The sequence below is a fragment of the Octopus sinensis genome, linkage group LG8, assembly GCF_006345805.1.
Source record: "Octopus sinensis linkage group LG8, ASM634580v1, whole genome shotgun sequence".
In the NCBI taxonomy this organism is placed as follows: Eukaryota; Metazoa; Mollusca; class Cephalopoda; order Octopoda; family Octopodidae; genus Octopus; species Octopus sinensis.
In genome coordinates, this window is record NC_043004.1 from 22,362,978 (window position 1) to 22,371,456 (window position 8,479).

The 8,479-nt window shown below is 34.7% G+C and overlaps 1 non-coding gene across 1 annotated transcript; it reads right to left on the reverse strand.

Annotated features, from left to right (window-relative positions):
* Positions 1-1,401: 1,401 nt before the first annotated feature.
* Positions 1,402-1,520, reverse strand: LOC115215304. The gene has a single exon (XR_003881988.1). It is a non-coding gene; the product is annotated as a 5S ribosomal RNA (ribosomal RNA).
* Between the last annotated feature and the right edge of the window lie 6,959 nt (positions 1,521-8,479).

Here is an 8,479-nt window from a genome sequence, read left to right on the forward strand (position 1 = left end):
GTACTTGACTGATAGATATTTTATCGGCCCTGAATGGATAACATGCGAAATTTACCTCGACTGAATTTTAACTCAGAATTTACAGACGGACGGAATGTCGCTAAGTATTTAGTCCGGCGTGCCAACCGATTTCATCAAAGTAGAGTGTTTTAAAGTAAACAAAAGAAACTTTTCGCCCAGCTTGGCGGCAGATAAAGAACGGAGGCAATTATTCCAGACACCAATGAGAACAAACAAGTTTCGTGAAAGAATTTGGAACGTGAGTAAAGAGCAAAACCTGGAAGCCTTGTGACAGAAAATGATCGAAAATTTACTTAAAGACAAGAATCGACAGGAGAATGTAGTATTAACCCAGAAGAAATTGCAAAAACAACAATGCGGACTCCGAAATTTCTGGGCTACTGGCAAAAGACTACCAGGTCAGTCAGTCCTGTGCTCACTGCATTGCTAAATGGACAGATTGAGAGAGGTAGCATGCGGAAAGGGCTGACTACAGGAAGTACAACATTGATTGTCAAAAGATTGGGCAAAAAGGAAATAGCATTTCAAATTTCAGACCCATTACTTGTCTTCTGTTAATGTGGAAGTTATTAACGGGAATGCTATCAGAGGGGTTGTATGAACATCTGGAAAAGGCTAACTTACTAACAGGGGCGCGAGAAAGGGATGCAGGAGAAAGTATAGAAGCGCCAAAGGCCAGGTGCTAATTGATAAAATGATTATCTAATATCACAGGAGGAAACAAATAAATCTGACTGCGTTATTATAAGGTAGCGAGTTGGCAGAATCGTTAGCACGCCGGATTGCGGATTTCGTAGGTTTTGAAATTCTACCGAGTTAAATTTTGCCGAGGCTGACTTTGCCTTTCATCTTTACGTGGTCCAAAACAGATGTACGAATTGAACACTGGGATCGGTGTAATTGACTTCTTCCGAAATTGCTGGCCTTGCACCAAAACTAAAAAATCAATATTAACATGACTATTATTAATAGTCATATTAATAATGGTTTCAAATTTTGGATCATTGCTATCAATTGTTGAGGGAAGAGAGAAGTCGATTACATCGACGCCATTCTTTATACGGTACTTATTTTATTGGCCGAGAAAGTGTGAAAGGCAAAATCGAACTCGGTGGTGTTTGAACTAAGAACGTAAAAGACGGACGATATGCTGCTAAAGATTTTGTCGTGTGTGTATACGATTCTGTCAGCTCACTGTTTTTATAGTTATGTTAATGATAATGCCAGGAAATAATATTATTTATTTCTAAGTAAATTAAGCTATTTTCGAGTCGGGCTGAGTAGAATTAATCATATTAAGTCGTGGTTACTCTTTTACTGTTTTACTTGTTTCAGTCATTTGACTGCGGCCATGCTGGAGCACCGCCTATATAAAGGGAATGCTTACAACACCTAGGTTTCCCAAGCGGTCACCCATCTAAGTACTAACAAGGCTCGATGTTGCTTAACTTCGGTGATCAGACGAGAACCGGTGCTTTCAACGTGATATGGCCGTAAGCCATATGGTTGTGAGCGTCCTTATTAAATTCAGTCAACGGTTTGTACTGATCTTACTCAGTGTCGCTTATAATCCTCACGACGAATTTTTAGACACATTTTCTGTAAAATGTTTCTTATTTACTATCAGATATGACGTATAATATAATATAATATAATATAATATAATATAATATAATATAATATAATATGATATAATATCTATGTGTCAAAACAAAATTGGAAAACCTCTTTTTAATACATCTCCGATGTCAGTCTCAAATAGATTTAAGATAATGCTCTCAATGCGCGGACGTGAAAACATTTTTTTTAACCATGTTCCCATTATACATTGTTTTCAGAATACGTACATCTATTCTGTGGACATTGTAATTAGATTTAAACTCTGTATTGATATGTTACTATCCTTATTATTCAATTTGGGCTCCAATCAACAAACTTACATTTACTTACTTGCATCATAATAGAATGTATTCATCTTTGTTTCCGTTGCTTCTATAACCTTTCAAGGTGGAGCTTAATTAGTCAAACCCTGATTGATATTACAAAACTACTCTGTTAACGTACATGAAGCATATTGTATTACCAAAAGATAATATAAATATAATTAGAAATTAGCCAAGTATCATTCAAGTGAGCAGTTGCATTACGAAAACAATTTCGACGCCCCTCTATGGCAAAATGTAAATGAGACAATCTATACAATATATAGATAACTTTCGTGAAATTCTCTTGTTTGCATATGAATGTAAGAATTGATATCAGAAGTGATACATAAGACCTACAAATGTTAGAAATCCAATTTTCTCACAAGATGCATCAACAATGCATGGTTTTCAAATTACAATTATATGAATATTTATTGTTCTGTATCTTAATAAAAAAGAAAAAAAAGCGAGATACAACGACTTCCTATTTCATATTAATGTACCCCTTCCTGGATACGTATATTCAAATACGAATTTTCATAGCAATGTGCTACATACATGCACATGCGCTCATACACACATTTGTATACACGTGTATGTATATATATATATATATATAATATATATATATATAAGTATGTATGTATGTATATATAGATGCATAAATATATAGAATGTTACTCTAAAGAACCAATTTAAACTTAATTACCATTTTTCAGATTACGGTATAAAATTCATTGCAAAAACATTCAATATAATCCAAAATATGCTTACAAACACACGCACGTTAAGGCAGACGCGCACATGCTCACATATGCGTACACACACATATGAACGCAGGCATACGCACACACAGCTTCCAATAGTGTTGTGTGAACTTCTTATTGGAAAGGAAGTTACCGAAAATCTTGAGCATTTTACTGCTTTATCGATTTCTTAATATCGATATTTTGAATGTACATATCAAACAGAGATAAATATAGAAAACATATGAGAAAACCTGGTTCAAATCGAAATATTATTCACTACTTAACACATAAGGTGACCTTGGTAATAATAATTATAATAGATATAACGTAGAACGTAAGGACGGACTAACTGCGAGGTCCCCAGAGAATAATCATCTAATTTTCCTCTTAACATATCTAAATTCTTAGAAAAACGAAATGCAGTCATGGCTGATGGTAGGCGTAGACATATTTGCAATTTGGAAGGTTGCTTCAGAACCTTCTGATTTGGGAATCAGTCTCCTTACGCATGTAAGTATCTTCTAATATGGCTCCAGCTGACCAAGTCCTCGTAAATGTGTTGGGCAAAGGGAATATGAAAGAAGACCGTTACAGGTGTGGCTGTGTGGTATAGGCGCAGACGTGGCTGTGTGGTAAGTAGCTTGCTTACCAACCACATGGATCCGGGTTCAGTCACACTGCGTGGCACCTTGAGCAAGTGTATTCTACTATAGCCTCGGGCCGACCAAAGTCTTGTGAGTGTATTTGGTAGACGGAAACTGAAAGAAGCCCATCGTATATATATATATATGTGTGTGTGTGTTTGTATGTTTGTCCCCACAACATCGCTTCACAACCGATGCTGGTGTGTTTACGCCCCCATAACTTAGCGGCTCGGCAAAAGTGACCGATAGAATAAGTACAAGGCTTACGAAGAATAAGTCCTGTAGTCGATTTGTTCGACTAAAGGCGGTGCTCCAGCATGGCCGCAGTCAATGACTGAAACAAGTAAAAGAATATATATATATATATATGGGGATAGTGATGCAGATACACAAGTAAAATTGCTTGGAATAAATATATACAATATTCTTACATGTATACAGTGACAAACAAAGACTGAAAATATTCAGACGATGAACATTCATGTATGAATATATAGATATTTAGATATTAACAGAGTGTGAAGGGGCGTGCCTTTGTGGCAAGGGAGTTCAATTTTCGGTTACGCGTTGTGTCCTTATTTCACGTTACTCCAATCCACTCAGCAGGCAAAAATGAGTAGCAATTGTATTTCAGAGGGCCCGCCTTGTCATATTTGGTATCATGCTGAACCTCCATGAGAAGTACATTAAGGGTACACATGTCTGTGAAGTGCTCTGCCACATACTCGTTAAATTCACGAGAATACTGTTGCTTTGATTGGGTCAACTGGAACCCTTGTCGTCGTACATATTAACAGAGTGTATTTACTCATAGTGCAAATACACGGACAACTGAGGGGAGAATTCATGGTATATCAGGTCCGACAGAGACATGTGCGTCTGTGCGTGTCTTTGTATGTGTGCGTGACTTTGTGTGTCTTTGTCCCAACACATAGATGCTGGTCTATTAACATCCCCGTGATCAAGCGGTTCGGCGAACTGAACTGATAGAATAAGTACCAGGCTTAGATGAAGAGTACTGAGATTGATTAGTTCGATTTGACCCCCCTTCAAAGCGGTATTATAGTATGACCACAATGTAAACACCGAAACGAATAAAAAATAAAGGATAGTATAGTGATATATGGAGCATAGAAACCGAGAACGTTGTTAAGCTTGGTCTATTTTATCTGCAGAATTATTAATTAAAATGTGACTATGTATAAAGATATATTAATGTCTGGAATAATACTGATAGTGACTGATGAAGGCTGACTTGAAGATCAAGAATAATAACAAGTATAATAAGACAAGGAATTAATGTTACATAAGGATAATAAATGAACAGCTGTTAGAATCACAAATAGCTGGTTAGTGTTTATATTGTAATAATAACGAATAGCGGCTTTAATGACGGGAAGAGTGATAATGTTGATGGCAGTGCCGGAAAGGAGTGTGGTGACCATCATGGTGGTGGTGGTGGTGATAATGATAGTTGTGGTGATGATTTTTGTGGTGTTAGCGAGTCTAATTGTGACTGTGATGATGATGATGAAGGTAGTGGTGTTGGCGGTAGTGTTGGTGTTGGCGGTAGTGGTGGTATTGGCGGTAGCGGTGGTGTTGGCTGTAGCGGTGGTGATGGTGGTGGAGGTGATGATGATTGTGGTAAATGTCATGATGAAGATAAGGAAATGGTGGTGATAGTAAAAGTGTACGTGGCGATGATGAAGGTGGTGGTATTGGTGGTGATCGTGGTGGTGGCGGTGGTGGAAGTGATGATGATGATGATGATGTGACGGTGGTTGTCGCCATGGCGCTGATTATGGTGATGATGGTGGTAGCGTAGTGTTAATGATTATGGTGGTGGTGGTGGTAGTAGTATTGGTGGGGATGGTAGAAGGGACGACATTCGTGGTATTTATGACGCTGATGATAGTGATGACAGAAGTTGTTTAGTGGTGCCGACGATGAGACGATGGCGGTGATGGTGATGATTATAATGATGATGATGATGATGATGATGACGGTGGTGATGGGTAGGAATGTGGGAACATTCTGATAATTCAGTCAAAAGTTTTATCGTAGTTTTATCAGAAGCTAACTTTACATCCCTTCTAATAAAGCTGTCAATGCAGATGAGGAGGAACCTTTACAAATGTCTACATTAAAATCAAGTTGGACCCAACAACACAATTTTAACCCTAATAAAGAATTCAGAGCCAGGGGAACAACTTCGTTGCCAAGCCAATATCCACACATACACACACAGACACACACAGAGTATTTCCCAAATACCCACTATTCGGTGAGCTATAATTTTTGACACAAATGGATAAATATTACTGACGTTTAATAACAACTATAAATACAATTATTTTAATTATATTCCAGACATTATAATGAAAAGTTGAATCAATCATAATATTCGAAGAAGATTTACATTATGTTAGTTTTTCACTTATTTGCATTACACAGAGTTATTGTTTTAAACATATTAATGAGAATATAAATGCCTATTTCTGTTTCTCATATATATAACTATAGAGAAATATCCTTGGTAAACGTGACATATAATGTTCGCTACGTTCGCTAATACTATAGGGTATGAAAGTCTATGAATGTGCATGAGTATATATCTAAATATATTACTTCCTGGTAATTTATTGAATACAGCTAACTCGTACAAGAATATTCTATTATACGGTATATCCTATTATACAATATCCTACAATACCGCACTTCATTAATCAAAAATCGGTTTTCTGTTATTACTGGTATATAATATATGCCACCTGCATCATGACAGGCAGTATCAAGTTCTGAATTCAACATTCGTTGCTATTTTCGAAGGGCGGATATTATTTTCATCGTCGTCATCATCATCATCCTCATCATCATCATCATTTCAAAGCTGTTATGTGTGAATTTAACAAGCAGCGAAGTGGTCTTGAATTTGGGTGATAACAAGTCTCCAAAAATTTCAAAAGCTCTTTTCAGGAATTTTGCAAAATACACGATCACATTTTTCTGCAGTTCGACCATGCTAGCCTCAATTCCCAATACCTTTCCCTTCACAATATAACTGTTTAACCAATAAGAATGACATTTCAGGTCTGCGATGTATTTTCTAAACGTTGCTCGCACTGAATAGCAATTTAGTGATTCTAAGTATGTATTCGTGTATATGTCTATTTTTGATTATATAGGTATATACATGTGTGTCTGTGTGTGTGTATGTTTATGAAAACATTACCACATACATTTAGAAATATTCTAGGTTTCCTATCATTTTGTTTCTAAAATAGGTTACTTTAATTCCAAATTGGAATTAAAATTGCTGATCTCTGCAAAAAAATAAAATAAAAAAAAGACAAATCCTAGTTGAAGACACACCTTGTATTTTTCATAAAAAAAGAAAAGCCATATAAAAAAAAAAAAGTAAAATATGTAGAAAGAAAATATAATCCCCAATCTTTTTCAGTGTAAATCACATTAAATTCAGGTTTGTGCATCTTGAATAAATTCAGTATCTTCTAAATTTTAAAGATAGGAATCTGATTTTATTTTTTTCTTGGATTTTTGTATTATTAGATCAAGCAACAATAATCCCGTGAAACGTGTTCTATTAAAAGTCTTAGATTATAAAAGTAAGATAAATTATTTCTTTAAAATAGTTCTAAAGAGCAGCGTATTTGTGTTTCAATAAGGAGAGAAACGAAAATATTAACTACAAAGTGTAATTATATATAAGTTAGGAGTGCTTTGCGTGTTTTTATACACGTTCATAGACAAATGCAGATACGTTAGTTAAATGCCTATAAACAAAGATACATGTAACAATATTTGAACTATTAATTATCAAAATTTACCATAACCAAAACAAATGTTTTGACAACTAACCATCATAAATACACACAGAAACATAATATATGAGCAGGTTTAGAAGCATACTATACAATATGTCCTTCAAGTTTTAAAACCGGATATTGTAATTTGATAGAATATTCGTTTAATCCCAAACAGAGTTGTCTGGAGCCACCCACTCGTTAAATCTTTGATGCTCGTGTAATCATCTTAAAACATAAAGCATAAAATACTATTCTTAAGCGAATCTAAAATTTTTATCTTATTTCTTACTTTTTAAGCCTGGAATCTTTCGCCGTGAATTTAAATGGAAAGGTTGTAATCTAAGCGACCTATTTTGTTTATTGTCAATTATCTGGATTCAGGTAAAAATATGACAGAAAAAATAGAAGGGAAATATACTGATGTAAATCAGAAAAACGTTTTGTTTATTCTCAGGATACTTTTGTCCTTTATCTGTAGCGCAGAAATCTCTGTCATCCTCAGTTGACTCGTAAGTAATATCTCCAGCACATAAATGTAAAACACCTAGCAATTTTCTTGTCACTTTGATATTTTCAATTGTGTAGCGCCTCTCTTGGTTTGTAATTTCAGGCTAGATAGATTAAAAGTGGAATAGCTGATAGCATTAGCTCAGGACACGATTCCATTAAGAGGATTCTAATTCACTTCCAATAATCCCCAACGACCTCACGCTCAACACACTATAACACTGTGTTTATTGAATCTAAATCAGTTTGAACCTACTTGAAAATAAAGTAAATAGTAACGAACGTTCCGTGTGAAGATTTCTTGTAAGCATCATAGCATCATCATCCAAATTACCTTTTCTCAAGATTCTCTGGCACCCCACAATTTAGTTTTATCTCATCCTCTCTTTTGCTTACATTTGGATTGTATAAGAAGTTGAATACTTTCCACAAGGCATGAAATATCACAGTGATATTTACGCATCCAAGCTGTGTCAAGAGTAAGAGTAAAACGTTTATATAAGGAAGTTAAAGCAAGCCATATATACATATATATATATATATATATAATATATATATATATATATATATATAATATATATATATATATATATAATATATATATATATATATATATTATATTATATATATATATATATTATATTTATTATATTATATTATATTATATTATACAGTATTCACACTATGCAGTGGTATCTAAAGCGGTTCGTATACCTATAGGGCATATTTAAATGCAAATTAAAATTTACAGTTAAATGTTATAGATTTAGACATTTTAAAACTACAGATTTCTAACCCCCGATACT